Source organism: Manis javanica, chromosome 10, assembly GCF_040802235.1.
Source record: "Manis javanica isolate MJ-LG chromosome 10, MJ_LKY, whole genome shotgun sequence".
NCBI lineage: Eukaryota > Metazoa > Chordata > Mammalia > Pholidota > Manidae > Manis > Manis javanica.
In genome coordinates, this window is record NC_133165.1 from 32,300,070 (window position 1) to 32,316,449 (window position 16,380).

The 16,380-nt window shown below is 50.6% G+C and overlaps 1 long non-coding RNA gene across 1 annotated transcript; it reads left to right on the plus strand.

The window, feature by feature from the left end:
- The first annotated feature begins 2,775 nt into the window (after nt 1–2,775).
- LOC140844044 (uncharacterized) lies at nt 2,776–8,970 on the plus strand. The gene is made up of 3 exons (XR_012122172.1): nt 2,776–2,919; nt 3,903–4,125; nt 8,838–8,970. It is a non-coding gene; the product is annotated as an uncharacterized lncRNA (long non-coding RNA).
- The last annotated feature ends 7,410 nt before the right edge of the window (nt 8,971–16,380 follow it).

A 16,380-nucleotide genomic window follows, 5' to 3' on the forward strand; every position in this document is an offset into this window, starting at 1 on the left:
CTGAGAAGGGCTTGGAATTAGGGAAACTGATGACTCAAATGCACACTTTTTCCTGTACTTACATCTCTGCAATCAGGATGTTCAAATCCCCACAGGTTCACTGTCACACACACTCACTGTTTTCACTTTACGGCGTTCCATAAAATCGTGGCACATCAGAGGGCTGCTGGCATCGTGGGTTAAAGAACATGGTGTCACTGTAATCATTTCTAATAGGAGCTGACGTCTTTGGGTGTTTATCCTGTGCTGGGCTCTGTTCTCTGCCCTTTACCTGGATCATCTCATGGGACCTTGTGACATTGCCGTCATAGCATTTTGTGGATGGGAATCTGAGAGAGGTGGTGTGATTTGCAGTAGGTGGAGGATCTTGGATGGAATGGGAGAGGTCTGACCCAAGCTCTGCCCCATGCTCATTTGGGAAATTGGGGGGTGGAACTTGCTGGATGCTTGGAGTCTGGGTCACCTAATGGGTTCAGACTGTATGAGCACCTTTTAAAGCAGCAGATGCCTTTGTTCATATCATGGTTGGATGGGCCTGGGGAAATGCACAGGAGCTTGGCCTTCTCGACCTGGCCTCCTCTGAAACTCTCCCAAGGTATCTCTAATTTTCATTATCACCTCCTCAAGGAGACTTTTTAGACACTTTTTCCCCTTAGTTGTTCGTTCTGAAATTTTAATTCCATAGATGTTCTGGATTTGTTTATGTGCCGCGTGCATCGGAAGAAGGCTTTTAAAACCCGCCCTCAAGAACCTGTGTTTGCGTGTGGAGCTGATACTGTCCCCACTGAGAACGGGTGCTCCACGGGACCCCTCCCAGAGGCCAGTCAGAGAGAACATGGGTGAAGCCTAGAAGTTCTTAGCCCAAGCTACACAAAGGAATCACCTGGGAGGCTGCAGGTCATAGCCAGGCCCCAGCCTAGAGATGCTGAATTGATTGGTCAGGGGTGTCCCAGGACTCCTTTGTTTGAAAATTAATAAATTTCATATTTTAGAGCAATTTCAGGTTTACACAAAAATTGGACAGAGTACAGAGTTCCCGTGTAGTCTTTCCCCACCACACCCAGCTTCTCTTACCACCATCTTACATTCATGTGGCCCATTGTTAATAATCTATTAACTAAAGTCTGTAGTTTACACTAGGGTTCACTCTGTCTTGCACATTCTATCAGCTTTGCCAGGTCCATAATACCATGTATCAGCCTTTATGGTATCACACAGAGTAGTTGCACTGCCTTCAAAACCCGCTGTGCCCCCCCTGCTCATCCCCTTCCTCCCCTAACCCTCCGCCACCAAGCCATTCCCCATTGATTTGCTTTTTCCCCAAGGTCCTAGAGCTGGAATCATTCAGCGTGTAGCCTTTTCAGATTGGTGCCTTTCACTTAGTAGTATGCATTTATAGTTCCTTCATGTCTTTTTCGGGCTTGCTCGCTCATTCCTTTTTACCAACAAATAATATTCCTTTGCATGGATGTACCACTGTTTTCCAATCCATCTGTGGAGGGAAGAGGCATACTTCTAAAAGCTTCCCATGTGATTATATGTACAGACTGGGCTAGGCCAGTTTCTCCCCTGTAGATGGGGAAACTGAGGCCCAATTAGGAAAGGGGCTCTGGGTCCTGCAGAACTGGTGGAGTTGGCCTCCCTGAACCCCACCCATTCCTCCCCCCAGTGCCCTGGTTAACCCTTTGCTCCCGTCTGACCCCTGGTGTGGACCCCTTTTATGCACCAGATACCTCGTCCTTTGACTTCCAGAGCTTCTGGGGTACCCTCTGGGCCCGAGGGTATCCTCTTTGGGGCATCCTTTTCTGTAACTGGATTGTACAGGGGTCCTCTGCTTCCCCCAGGAGACTTCTTCAGGCACAGGCATGAGTTTTAGACCCAGGCACACCTGGGTTGAATATGTGAGCCTCAGTTCTCCCATTTGTAAGATGGAAATTCCCACTTTACATGTGGTAGAAATGACAAGTTGAGACCCCATTTTCGGGCTAGGCACTGAGGTCAGGGATGGCTGTCCCGCATTCTTGCTCTATTTAGTTTCTTTTCCTGAGGGTTCGCTGATAAGCCCGAGTGGTTCAGGAAGGCTTCCTAGAGGAAGGGGCCCTCTTGCATACCCATCTTCCTCAGACCCTCCTGCCCTCCCTCTACTGCTGAGCCCTCTCCTGCCTCCCTGCAGGTGCAGGCGGCTGCCAGGCACTCCAAGGAGCACAGCCTCAACGGCTCCCTGTCTGTGCGCATGTCCAGCCGGGAGCTGGTTCTGCTGGAGGCCGCCACCAGCCAGGATGCCTGGAGAAGCAGCCAGAGCTGGGGTGTGAATATTCTTCTCCGCCAGGTGGCCCCCACAGCCCCCAACACTGTTCAGCTGCAGTTGTCGGGCAAGAGCACCCAGCCAGGTGACTGTCCCCAAGTGGTCTGCAAGGGGGTAGGGGGCCCCCAAGGGCAAAGGGCTGGCGTCCTGGGAGTTGCGAAGGCATCGCTCAGTCCCCCTCTCCGTCCCTCCGGGACCAGGCCCACATTACCCCCGCTGGTGCCATTCTTGGTTTTAAGGCATTGCAGCAATGGAAGGAAGAGACACCCGATTTTCTATCTTCTTCTTTTTTCTTATCTTTTTAAGTTAAAACTACATTCACTGTAGATGACTTGAAAGATTATAATGTATAGAGAATAAAACAAAAATCCCTGATGAGAGTCATGGGGAATATGTTTCTGTATTTCCCTCCTGTCTTTTCTCTTTAGCCACATCCTCATGTATTGATAAGTCCACTAGGACATGGCTGTCAACTCCTGGGACAGGGACCAGCTGCTTCAGACCCAGCTCTGCCTTCACTGCCTCTGGGGCCTCAGGCAAGCCGCTGTGTCCTCTGTGCCTGAGTTCCTCAGCCTCCCCCCCAGGACTGTCCTAGGACTAACTGAGCAGCACATGTGAGTTCCCGAGCAGCACCTGGCCAGCGAGTGTTCATTACCCAGCTGCTCTCAATGCTGCTACTCTGAGCATGGCACGTTCTGGCACACGCTGGGCCTCCATTAAATGGTAGTTCCCTTTTTCCCCTGCAGTCTCAGCTTTGACAGCTTTTTTGAATTCGCAGAGACCCAAAGCTTTGGACATGGACCTAGATAACCCTGTTCCCAGAATTACCACCTATGGCTGGCTAGCCATCCGTCTGTTCATCCATCTGTCCAACTGCCCATCCTTATCCCCAAGTCTTTTGAGGCAGACTATAAAAAGGTATATAGTTCTAGGTCAGAAATTGGCAAACTTTCAGTAAAAGGTAGATGGTAAATAGTTTTGGCCATATGGTCTCTGCTGCAATTACTGTGCTGTTGTGGCTCAAAAGCATCATAAAAAACATGTAAATGAGTGGGTGTGGCTGCATGCCAATGAAACCTTATTTACTAAACAAATGGCAGACTGGTTTTGGCCCACGAAGGCCCATAGTTGGCAACTCTTTTTCCAGATTTTAAAAAAATATGTGAGGAAATTAGGACAAAGGGAAAAGAAAAATGGGGAAAATGGGAAGGTGCTCAAAGTGGCATCAGTAAGCAAAATGCATGCTGTGAGGTCCTGTACCTTTTCTAGATTTGGGCTGATTTTTGACTCTGAGCTTCCTAGGAGCCAATGCAAAAAAGATAAACCCACTGGTGGCATTATGTGCAAAGGCTATAAGGGAAATAGACAGCTGTGTGAATTACACCAAGGAAAGCATGGCTGATCTTGTTTCCTGGGCCCAAACCCCAAACCCGTGTTCTTAACCCCCTATTATAATGCAGTCCTGTGATGGGATTGGACTGTGGGTTCACGCACCCACACCTTATGGCCTGGCCTGCTTAAATGAAGGGGAAAAATACTATTTGCCTGCAGGAATGGATGCTGTCCTTTAACCTGCCACCATCACCTTCTTTCCTAGGACTTGCCTGTTTTCCAGAGCACTACTGGGCCAGAACACAGCAGAGCTTTATCTCTAGGCATCTGAGTTGCAGAGGGGAGGCCGGGTCCTGACCCTGCAGCACCAAGTCCGGCACACGGTGGTTGGCTGGGCACCTGTGCCCCGCCTCTTGACCCTCAAGTGCATGCTGAAGTGGACGGAGACACTCAGAGAGGGTGAAGGCCTGCGGAATGCCATGGGTCAGGTGCATGGAGGTCTTGAGCAAGTATTTTCTATGGAGCCACAGGGCAGATGAAATCCTACACATTTTCAAGTCTGTTGATGCTCCATTCCAGCATCACACACACTGGTGATACACTTTTGTCTGAAAAGTGAATTTTCTGCTAAGTACTAAACAGGCTTCTTTATGGAGGACTTGTCAGAGCCTTCAATGTAACTAATGGCATCACAACTACACAGGAGGGAGAGTGGGGTGCAGTGTTCCCAAGCATATTTTTTCTAATGCTTTTTATTTTGATATAATTTCAGAGTTACAGGAAAGTGGCAAGAATAGTAAAGAGGATTCCCTTTACCCATCTTCCCCAATTATTGACTTTCTGCCATAAATGCTTTATAATTCTTATTCTCTTTCTCTCTCTCTATATATATATATACATGTATGGATAAAACATTTTGATTTGTATGTAAAAAATATATATTAATCCTGAACTGTGTTTTACTAAGTTGCAGACATGATAGTTCTTCACCCCTAAATAGTTCAGTGTTAATTTTCTAGAAATAAAGATGTTCTCCCACATTCCACAACAGTTACCAAAATCAGAAAATTCACATAGATACAGTGCTGTTACCTCATCTGTAGACCTTACTCAAATTCCAGTGGTTGTCCCAATATCATCCTTTAGAGTAAAAGAAAATCCTGGATCATTCGTTACGTTTAGTTGTATTGTTTCTTCAGTATCTCGGTATTTCTTTCCTTTTCATGAAATTTGTGTGTTTGAAGGCTACAGGCCAGTCATTTTGTGGAATATCCCTCACTTTGGGTTTCTGTGATGCTTCCTGACCACTTTAAAGAAAGCGTTTATGGCAAAATGCCACAGAAGTGAGACACTGTCACATCCGCAGGCACTTGATGTCACTTTGTCCCAGTATTGGTGACATTAGTTTTGATCACGTGATGAAGGTAGCATCTGCCAGGTTTCTCCATTAAGTTTTTATTTTTTCCTTTGTGTGTTGACTCCATTAGACAGGTTAAGAAGTTTCTTCTCCTCTCCTCTTCTCTCCGAGACAGTTCGTGTAAGACTGGTGTTAATATTCCCTTTGATATCTCATAGGTTCTACCAGTGAAGCCATCTGGAGTTTGATCTGTGGAAATAATGTTTTGGAAAATGAATAGATCAGAAAGCTATTCAGATTTTCTATTTCATCATGAGTCAATTTGGCTGTTATATCTTTTAAGGAATTTGTCCATTTCAACTACGTTGTCCTATTTACTGGCATTCAGTTGTTCATTACATCTATTATTAGCCTTTTCACGTAGGCAGGATCTATAGTAATATTCCTGCTGTCATCCGTGACGGCTGTAACTTGCGTTTCTTCTCTCCCTCTCTCTCTATTCCTTATTAGTCTAACCAGGATTTCATCAATTTTGTTGATCCTTTCAAAGAACCTGCCTTTGGGTTTGTTAATTTTCTCTCTTGCTGTCTCTTTCTTTCCAATTTCATTGATTTCGGCCCTTACCTGTATTATTTCCTTTCGTAGGCTTAATTTGGGTTCCCGTTGCTCTTCTAGTTTATTAAGGTGGACCTTCAAACCATTGATTTTCAGACCTTTTGTCTCTTCTAATATACGTATATAAAGCCATACATTTTCCTCTAAGTATTCCTTTAGATGCATCTCACAAGTTTTGATGTCGTGTATTTTCACTATCATTTTATTTAGAAATATTTTTAGATTTTTCTTGTGATTTTTTTGATGCATGAAAATATGTTGCTTAATTTCCAAGTATTTGATACTCTTCTAGATAGCTTTTTGATACTCAGTTTAATTTCATTGTGGTCGGAAGATCTATTCTGTAGGATTAGTCATTTAAGATTGGTTGTGACTTTTTTTGGGGGTGCCAGTATATAATCTCTCTTGTGAACATACATAAGAAGAATTTGTATTCAGCTTTTGTTGGGTGCAATATTCTATAAGTGCCAAATTAGGTCAAAGTTCTTGGTTGTACTGTTCTGATATATAACCTCACTGATATTTTTGTCTTGTTATTATATCAGTTAATGAGGGAAGAATGTTAAACTCTCCAACTGTGATGGTGAATATCTATCTCTATTTCTCTTTTGGGATCTGTCGATTTTGTTTCATGCAGGTTGACCTACTGATATTAGGTGTATAAGCATTTATGAGTGTTATGCTTTCTTGGTGAATTAACCCACTTATCATTCTGAAATGTACTACTTATTTCTCATAAGACTCCTTGTCTTAAAGTCAACTGTCTGATACAATTGTTACTACTCTTGCTTTTTTATTAGCAAGAGAGTTATATTTATTTTCCCACCCTTTTCCTTTAGGCATATCTATTTTCTCTATTTTGATTTGTTCATTGATCCATTGATTATTTAGTAGCATGTTGTTAAGCCTCCATGTGTTTGTGAGCCTTTTTGTTTTCTTTGTAAATTTATTTCTACTTTCATACCTTTGTGGTCTGAAAAATTGGTTGGTAGAATTTCAATATTGTGGAATTTACTGAGGCTCTTTTTGTGAGCTAGTATGTGGTCTATTCTGGAGAATGTTCCATGTGCACTTGAGAAGAATGTATATCCTGTTGCTTTTGGATGTAAAGTTCTATAGATGTCTAATTAGGTCCATCTGTTCTAGTGTGTTGTTCAGTGCCTGTGTGTCTTTACTTATTTTCTGCCCGGTGGATCTATCCTTTGGGGTGAGTGGTGTGTTGAAGTCTCCTACAATGAATGCATTGCAGTCTATTTCCCTCTTTAGTTCTGTTAGTATTTGCTTCACATATGCTGGTGCTCCTGTATTGGGTGCATATATATTTAGAATGGTTATATCCTCTTGTTGGACTAAGCCCTTTATCATTATGTAGTGGCCTTCTTTATCTCTTGTTACTTTCTTTGTTTTGAAGTCTATTTTGTCTGATATTAGTACTGCAACCCCTGCTTTCTTTCTCACTGTTGTTTGCCTGAAATATGTTTTTCCATCCCTTGACTTTTAGTCTATGCTTATCTTTGGGTTTAAGGTGAGTTTCTTGTAAGCAGCATATAGATGGGTCTTGCTTTTTTTATCCATTCTATTACTCTATGTCTTTTGATTGGTGCATTAAGTCCCATTTACATTTAGGGTGACTATTGAAAGATATGTACTTATTGCCATTGCAGGCTTTAGATTCGTGGTTACCAAAGGTTCAAGGTTAGCTTCTTTAGTATCTTACTGCCTAACTTAGCTCGCTTATTGAGCTGTTGTATACACTGTCTGGAGAGTCTTTTCTTCTCTCCCTTCTTATTCCTCCTCCTCCCTTCTTCATATGTTGTGTGTTTTGTTCTGTGCTCTTTTTAGGGGTGCTCCTCCTTCAGTTATTAGTTTTTTTATTATTGAGTTTGAAGATCATTTATACAAGTCCTTTATTAGATATGTGTTTTGAAAATATCATCTCCCAATCTATGGTCTGTCTGTTCATTTTTTAAAAGTGTGTCTTTTGAAGAGCAGAGGTTTTTATTTTGATACAGTCCAATTTATCACTTTTTCTTTTATGGATTATGTTTTTGGTGTTGTATAAGAAATCTTCACCTAACCTGAGGCCACAAAATTTTTCTCTTCTCTTTTTTCCTAAATGTTTTACGGTTTTATGTTTTAGATTTAGGTCTGTGGTTAATTTTGAATTGCTCTGTGTATATGATTGGGTAAAGGCCAAAGTAGTTTTTTTATATATGGCTTTCCAATCATTTCAACATATTTATATTCCAGTTATTGCAACACATTATTTTCCACTGAATTACCTTTGATCCTTTGTTGAAAATCAACTGACCCTGTGTGTTGTGGGTCTATTCCTGGGCTCTATTCTCTTCCATTGACATCATTTCATGTTATCTTCACAATAATCTAATGAACTTTTACTCTGGCTACCCATGTTTTCCAGATGAGGAAACTGGCGAACATCTTGTAGGACATGGTGACAGAGAGCCCCTAAAAAGATGGTTCTGCAAGAAAGTTGTGTCTCTGTGGAAGGTGCTCTCCACTCTGTGATAGAGTTTAACATGAGCTCTGTGTCTAGAAGCACAGAACAGGGTGTCTAACTCAGCCTGGGGGGATGCAGAGGGGCCAAGAAAGGCTTCCTGGAGGTGGTGACTCCTAAGTCAATCAGGGAATGACAGGAGGGAGGTATAAGGGCACTTGGACCATGTTAAGGCCCTAAGAGAAGTCAGTGGGGTCAGGAGACCTAAATGGTTCTGAAAAGAATAAGAATTTCCCTGATGCATGAGTTACGTAGAGGCATGGGACTGGCCTCACGGTGTGCGATCTTCATTCTGGATGGAAGAGACCTCTGAGCAACTTTTCTATCTCGAGGATTCAAGATGGGATCTCTCAAATCCTCCCAGGCCTCAGTTTTCCTGTCTGTAAAGTGGGGCCATTCCATTAGCTGTGGTCTGTGAGCCTCTTGGGCAAGAATTGAGCTCTGGTATCACAGACCTGCCTTATCAGCCTTGCTGCTTTTTGGCCAATGCCCTTTTGCTTGTGAATTAGCTCGCTTGATCCTCAGAGCATTCTGGGAGGGAGCTGATTTCATTGGTCTGTATCCCAGACATGCCCCTCTAATGTGCGTTAGAATTACAACATCCTGGATCCCAGAACTTCCCACCCCAGGATTCTTTCCCTCCCACCCAAAGCAGCCAGTCCCCTGAGATGACCCTTTGGTCTTTATAGCTTCTTTCCTTTCCTCTGCAGGTACCATCAGGGTCACTGCCGACTCAGCTGTGCTGGGTTTCCTCCTGCGGGATAAGCACGAGAAGGCAGGGAATGGCACCAGTGCATGCAGCGTGACCGGCGTCCTCAGAACAGCAGCCAGGCCTTGCCGGGAGAGCTCAAGCTGAGAGGGCAGCTGCGGGCCCACACAGGGAGCCTCGGGGGCCAGCGTCCATGCTGATGTGGCCAGCCTGGCTCTGGGTGGGGTCTGCACCTGGGGCCCCGGGCACGGCCAGCTCTCAGGCAGCCTGAGTCACAACATCAGCACCTTGACTGCAGCAGGTATGGGTGCACAGTGCCAACCGCCTTCCTTTCCCACAGACTTCCAGCACCTGAAGCCAAGGGGCTGGGGAGGTAAAAAAGCCCCAGTCCCCAAACCTACCTTCCAGCTCTATATCCTCCCCTACCAGCTTCTCCTAGTGCCTCCACCTTCCGTAGGCTGTTACTTAGCCAAGACATACAGTATAGGGACAACAGCTGTTACCCAGAATGGACATTCTTCCAAACCAGAGGGCAGACAACCACTACTGGCAGCCCCTCCTCCAAGACCGCCCGTCCTCAGGCCCAACTTCTCCGGCCTGGAAGCCTGGCCTCCCAGGACCTCCAGCTCGGCTCCTGGGCTGCAGTTAGGAGAGTTTGGACACCCCCTGCTTTAGCTTCTTGAGGACATTTCTGTGAGTCCTGGAGGGGCTCAGAGGTGCAACAGTGAGGGGAGAGCACTGCGTCAGATCCCTGCTCCCTTCATGCTTTCTGGGAGCCAGTCCCTGTCCTCGGGGTGTTAGGCACCGAGATGGACTGGGGGCCCGTCCCTTGATATGTGTTGGGATTAATGTACCCGGTGGGGTTGGATGAAGGCGCCATGTCTGGGAATCAGAAATGGTGGAATGCTGCACTTGCATGTAGTTCGACCTGCTGTATTTGGGGCAGTGGGTTTTGGGGAGCCCAGGACAGGGGAGCTCAGAGCTCCAGGGACCGTCCAGGAAGCAGGCAGGCTGGCAGGGATCCCTGTTCTGGGCCTTGTGGTGCATAGACTGGGTGTGGCCACCTCCATGGTCTCTCGCCCCCAGGAGTCCCCTTGGAGGTAGGGATGCTCCTGTCTCACCCCCATGTGGCTTCCAACCTCTCAGTGCCCATGGCACTGCAGAGTGCTGGGGGACAGCTGGAGGCCACCTTTGGCCTGGCAGGCTGGGCCCCCAGCACCCCAGGCAGCCGGCTCCACGCCCACCTTGACCACATGCTGCTTGGCTTCAGGCGCTGGGCCTCCCCTTCTACTGGGACAGCCATGGACACTTCCAGGTGAGTGAGAGGGCCAGCCGGGGTGTACCTAGGGAACGGCAGGTCCAGCCAGAGGGCAACAGGTCTGAGGGACACCACAGCTGTGCTTCTCCCCAGAGCACAACACACAGTCTGGTGGCTGGGCTGGTGGTGAGCGTGGATGGACGGTGAGCAACTTCACATTGCTCTACAGAGGAGGGGACAGGGCAGCTGCGAGGGGGTGGCCCTGGGGCTGCACCACAACTTCTCAGTTGCTGGGCCCCGCACCCACAAAGTTCAAGTTGAGTGACTAGAGGCCCCACATGGGTCAGGCTGACACTCTCACTGCTGAGATGGCCTGGCCTGAACCCAGCCTGCCAGAGCATCCCCTGCCTCTCTGCCTTGGCACCCAAGCAGAACCCGAGCCCGGACTGTACCACCTCAGCCCCTCCTATCCCTTCCCGTCCATCCGTTCTCCCTACCTCTCCCCTCCCCGCCCCACTTACCCTCTTCTCCTTCCCACCCTCCACTCCCCGCCCTCTCCTCTCCCTGCTTCTTTGGTCCACTTGTCCACCTGTCCTCCTGCCAACCCTCCCCCATCTGTGGAAGTGTAACCAAGGCCGCTTTGGGGGCATCCCAGCCTGTCTAGCAAAATTAACACTGCTGAGGCCCTCGCCCATCTGCTCGCTTCTGGGCAGCTCTCCCAGGACCCTGGACACCAGACAAGGACACACGTGCACAGCTGTATCTGCATTGTTCTCGAGAATGAAAAGCAGGAAGTCGCCTCTGTGCCCGTCAAGGGGCAGCTAGACCCTCCCAAGTGTGAGGGAGGCATTGTGGGGGTCCCGGGGGGGCGAACGAGCCGGGCTGCTGCCTCACCTCCCAGTTGTGCAGCTGCAGGCCAGTTGCTTGCACTGCCGGTGCCTCGGGGTCCTTATCTGAAAAGTGGGACTGTTAGCACTCTTACCTCCTGTAGTGACCATGAGGGACCGGTTAGAACCAGGCACACAGAGGCTAACTGTGTCCTCAATTGAATGAAGACACTGAGGGTCTCTGCACAAGCCTCTCTTTGGGGGTTATTTTTCCAGGGCAGCTTCCACAGGGGGAGGAGTCCCCCACTGCCATTTCCCCAGGGCTGTCTGGTGGCACGGCCCTGCCCTGCCCTGCTGGTCTCCACAGGTCAACTGCAGCCATGGCGTCTCGCCGGCCCAGCTGTCAGGACTCTGCTGGGGGGACATCACTGGGAGGCCTCTGGAGGTGCAAAGGTTCCTCTCACAAGTGGGGCAGAAGTGATAGATGGGGGTCTGCCTCTGGGAGGGGCTGCTGCGGCCTGGGCACTGGGGGCTGTCTGCCCAGACCCCTCTGAGCCCGCCATGTCCCCGGAAATGCAGTCTCCATTTAGCTGCAGTGGGGCTCACAGGGCGTGTTTGCCCTGTCACTGGCGGTACTGTCCCCACGCCAGGCAGACAGGTGAGCACTGGAGACAGGATGAGGCTGTGGGCAGCTCCCCAATGCTGGGCCCCCCCAGGTCTCTAGAATACACCATCTGGAGGAGCAGTGACTCCCACCGGGGGCAGCAAGAGAAGACTCGCCCAGAGAGGCCATGTGAGAGAAGTCGACAGGCCTCTACCGTGGAAACTGGGGAGGATGCAGAGACCAGCCTGTGCGCCACGGCAAGGGGATACCGGGGACCCTAAAATGCTCAGAAAGGTCAAGCTTCAGGACTCCCTGGGAGGCTGGGTTGCACTCCTCAGAGAGAAGCACTTTGCAGGAATGTAGTTTGTTAACAGGGGACACAGAGAGCCCAGCAGGGAGGGCCTCCCTCCATTGCCCACGTTGTGGGGACACCCGCTTGGCCCCATTCTGCCTTTCTTGGAGGCAGAGTCAGGCTGTGCGGTCCTTGAATGGCTCCCTCCTGGTCCACACCTGCACGGCCAGCCTGGCAGCTCAGGTATCTTCTGGGGACACATTTGCCCAGGCTGACGTCCACACAGCCTCTGGCTGCTGTGCCCACCTGGATGGCCGCCTCCAGCACGCATGGCCTCGACTTCAGGCTCTAGGGTCTGCCCCCAGCAACCACATCCGAGTGTCTGTTGAAGGGGACCAACCCCGCAGGGCCCAGCGGGAGGTGGCCCTGGGCCAGTGCACTCTGATCTCTCACGGCGACGTCAGGACTGAGGCCAATGCTACACAAACCACCTGGACCCTGTCCCTGGTGACCCACTGCTCCCTGCTGGACATAAGGCCATCCCCACCCATCAGTGCAGGGTACTTCCCCCCTGCACAAATTAACTGCCGGCTGTATGCCCACTTCTGTGTTCACCGTGAAGGGCTTCCATCCTTTTTAACATTATCTCTTGAATTTGGGGCTCATTAGCTATAAAGTTTTGAGCCAAAAATAAGACCGAAACTGAATTTTCTCCTGTTTCTCGAAGGGACCTACCAAGACACATTTCCCTTTCTGGGGCTGGTTCTTGTCCTGTGATGTCCCTTACCGCACTCCTAGGCCCGGGGAGATGGGAATAAGGGCTAGAACAGTCAAAGGTAGGGGCTGAGGTTTACTGCGCGCACATGCTGGCCGAATGCTCTCTGAGGCTTCACAGTTGTGCCTCCTTAAATCCTTGCCCCCCTGAGGAAGGGTCTGCTTGTCCCCTAGTCCCAGGTGGAGCCCTGGGCCCAGAGGTGGGGGGCCCGGGCGGAGTTAGCCCCTTCACCCTGTCTTCCCACCTTGGCCTGTGCCCCCATGTGAGGCATGTCAAGGGCCCCGGGGGAGCAAGTCACTTAGGACCTCTTCCTTCCAGTCATTGATCACTGATGTTAATGATCAGTTTCCAATAGCCAGTGCTGCCTGGGGGCCTGGCTCTGGGCTAGCAAGTCATGAGTATAAACTCATTTACATCTCCAGTGACTTAGGGTGCTCTGGTCCACCCCATTTTAGAGACAGGAAAACTGAGGTCACATGCTTGGGTTGGAATGACCGGGTCAGTGGCAGAGCCAGAACACTAGCCCACAGCTGTCACTGGGGCATCAGTGAGCCCATGGTGTGGGCACTATGCAGAGGGAGGGACTGGCATAGATGAGGCTATCCTGCCCTCTTCCTGCCCAGGCCTGTGTCCACCTCCGTCTCCTTGGCTTTCAGAGCTGCCCCTGAATCCCCCCACTTTCCCCCTGTTCTAGTGCACAGGCGCCCACAGGTCCTGCACTCTGAGGGCAGCCTGAGGGGGGCCCCTGTGAGCTCGGCCTGGCCGTGGAGATGCCCACCTGCAGCTGGCCCTCACTCCAGGGCTGCATTCCTCAGTCCTCGGGCATCTGACCCACATGGGCCCGCCGCCAGCCGCACCATCAGCCTGGCCACCCAGCCTGGCCCTGCCACCTTCCTGGCCCTCCAGGTGGGGCTGTGCCAGCTGCAGGGCACGCTGGAGCAGCTTGCCAGGGATAAAGCATATGGACGCAGGCCACAGAGCCGGGCTGCCCGCTGCTGGCAGTGTGTATGGCAGGCCAGCAAGGGGGCCAGTGAGGTGGTTTACGGCACACGCCCCTGGGCTTCCAGAATCCCTGCCAGTGAGAAGCCTGAAGCTGGCCAGTACCTCCCTCCGCGGTCTTCCCATGACCCCCAGCTACTCTTCTCCGAACATCCTCGCCAACACTTGGCCCCTCTTACCTCCAATCCTGCGTTCCTTTCTGGCAGAGGAGGAAACTGAGGCTGGGAGAGATTGGAGTCAGGCAGCACTGTGGGGCAGAGGATCTCAGATCCCAAATTTATAGGAATTTGTCTTTTTAGTAAAATCCTGAGTGCAGGAAGAACTGAGGGGAGCTGTCTTCCTGTCCTCAGCTGACAGGGGGACTGTCACATCTTGGTTTCATAGTCTGTTAAAAAGCACAGGCTGGGTTTTACCTGGGCTGAGAGATGGCTTATGAATAATCCAGTGATGTTTGGGGGAGGGGAATGCATGCCTCTCAGGAAAGGGGACACTGCAGTCCTTGTCTGCGCGGGACTGGCTGCCCCGCCTGTCCCCTCACCCGTCCCCCCTTCTCAGGGCAGGGACGGCGTCCCCCAGCACAGTGCTGGCACCGGCAGAGGCCCTGTCCATATCGGTCGAGGCAACACACGACAGAGCCACCAGAGGAAATACAGAGTCTGGGGGTAGAGCAGGCCTGCCTGCTAGAACTTTCTGTGATGTTAGAAATGTTCTGTTCTTTGCTGTCCAGGGCTGTAGCTACAAGGGGCATGTAGCTGCTGAGCACTTCAAATGTGTTCACCAGTGCGCCCAAGAAACATAATTATTTTACCTCATTTTCATTTAAACTGAAACAGGCCCTTGTGGATAGTGACTGTCCCATGGGACAGCAGGGACTGAAGATAGATCAAGGTCAGTGCTGAGCGCTGCCTCCTTATTAGCCTATGACCCTGGGCAATTTGCTTGGCTTTTTTGAGCCTCAGTTTTCCATCTGTAATGTGGGAATAGTCACCTGCCCATCTCAGCTGTCAAAGAGGATGAAAGGAGATCATTCACGTAGAGCGCTTAGCACGAGGCTGTGTGTACTACGTGTTCCTTACATGGTGGTTGTTGTGTATTATAATCTGATTTGTTGTTACTGTGATGGGGGGAGGGATAGGGGAGGCACAGATTTGTAGGCCAGGGGCTGGAGGGGTAACGGAGTAGGGGATGGGGAATTGGGATCACTCCTGGCATGGGCCTGCCCTCTGGCCCAGCAGGGCCTCGGCCTCCCAGCTGGGCCGCAGCCCAGAGGCTCCTGCAGGCTGCAGGTGGGGAAGGAGTGGCATCAGGGACCCTGGCAATACAGCCTCCCTGACCCTGGCGGTGGCCGTGCTCCAGTCCACGGCCATTCTCCAAGCGCAGCTGAGGCACACATTTCCTGCACTACAGGCTCTCCCCCCAGAGACCTCTCTGGCCATCCAGCTTGGGCAGGAGGCCGGGCACTGGCTGGGCCTGAAGCTGAGAGCAGGGGCCTGTAAGCTGCAGGGTGTCGGCGAGCTGCAGCTGGACCGTGGGCTGTGGTGGCAGGTGCTGGCCCAGAGCTCCTGCAAGGCCCTGCAGGTAGGAGGTGCTGGGGTGGGTGGGAGGGGAGGGCATCAGAGTCTCCAGAGGGCAGGACAGGGGCCTTCATTTCAACCACTGGCAAAACAAGGGAGATGGGTGAACCCCAGTGGAATGGACCCACCAAATACTGAGCTCCTTCTCTGTACCTTGCAGATAGAGCCATGAACAAAGCAGAGTGAAATGCCTCCCTGGTTGTGGGGTAGGGGCTGCACAGGGGGTCGGGGCAGGCAATGCCAGGATCAGCAAATTGTGGAGCATTGTAAATAGTGGTGAGGCTATGAGGAGAAAGAAAGTGGGAATGGGGGTGTGGTGTGAAAACACAGGGCAGATACTGCAATTTCATATAAGGTGAAGGCTGGCCCCAAAGACAAGATGACACCTGAGCACAGACATGAAGGAGAGGAGGAGGAGCCCTGTGGGCATCTAGGGACAGAACTGTCGGCATGGCCAGTGCAAAGGCCCTGAGGCAGGGCTGGGAAGGAAGGGCATTCCTAGGACCAGGCTGAGCAAACCATTCCTATAAAGTAAATTCTGATAGTAAATATCTTTGGTGTTGCATGCCTGCAGCCGGCTCTAACTACTCAAGCTGCTGCCATTATAGCACAAAACCCCATAGACAGTATGTAAATAAATAGGCATGACTGTTTACAACCACAAGACTGGCTGAGATGGCTGTGGGGTGGGTGTGGATGACTGGGGGCACCCTGAGCTGCAAAGCTGGGGGCAGGGTTGAAAAGGAATAGCCAGGGAGGTGGGGGGACCGCAGGACAGAAGGGGGCACAGAGGCCAGGCTGGAAAGCCTTCCACAATGAGGAAGGCTGACAGGGTTCAGTGCTGTGGCAGGCAGCTGCACGGGGTCTCGGGAAGGCCATCTTGAAGGCCAGGAAGCCCTGGACTCTGAGCGACCTTGGGCAAGTCCGCACTCCTCTCTGGGCCTCCGTTCCACATACACAGAATGGGGCACAAATGCCCCCTCTGCTCTCAGGATTGGCTAAGATGGCAGATACCCTGTGCTTGGCCTTCCTGGGTGGCAGTGGTGCCAGGTGAACCGAGGGCATCTCTCCTGCTCTTTGCTAAGGGAGGGGCAGGCGGAAGGAACCAAAGGGTGTCTGGGGAGGCCAGCCTCCCAGCCTGTCTCCCGACCAGCTCATCTGTCCACGTAGAGCAGGAGGTTGGTTCTGTGCTCCAGGGAGGTGGGGCAGAGGGCG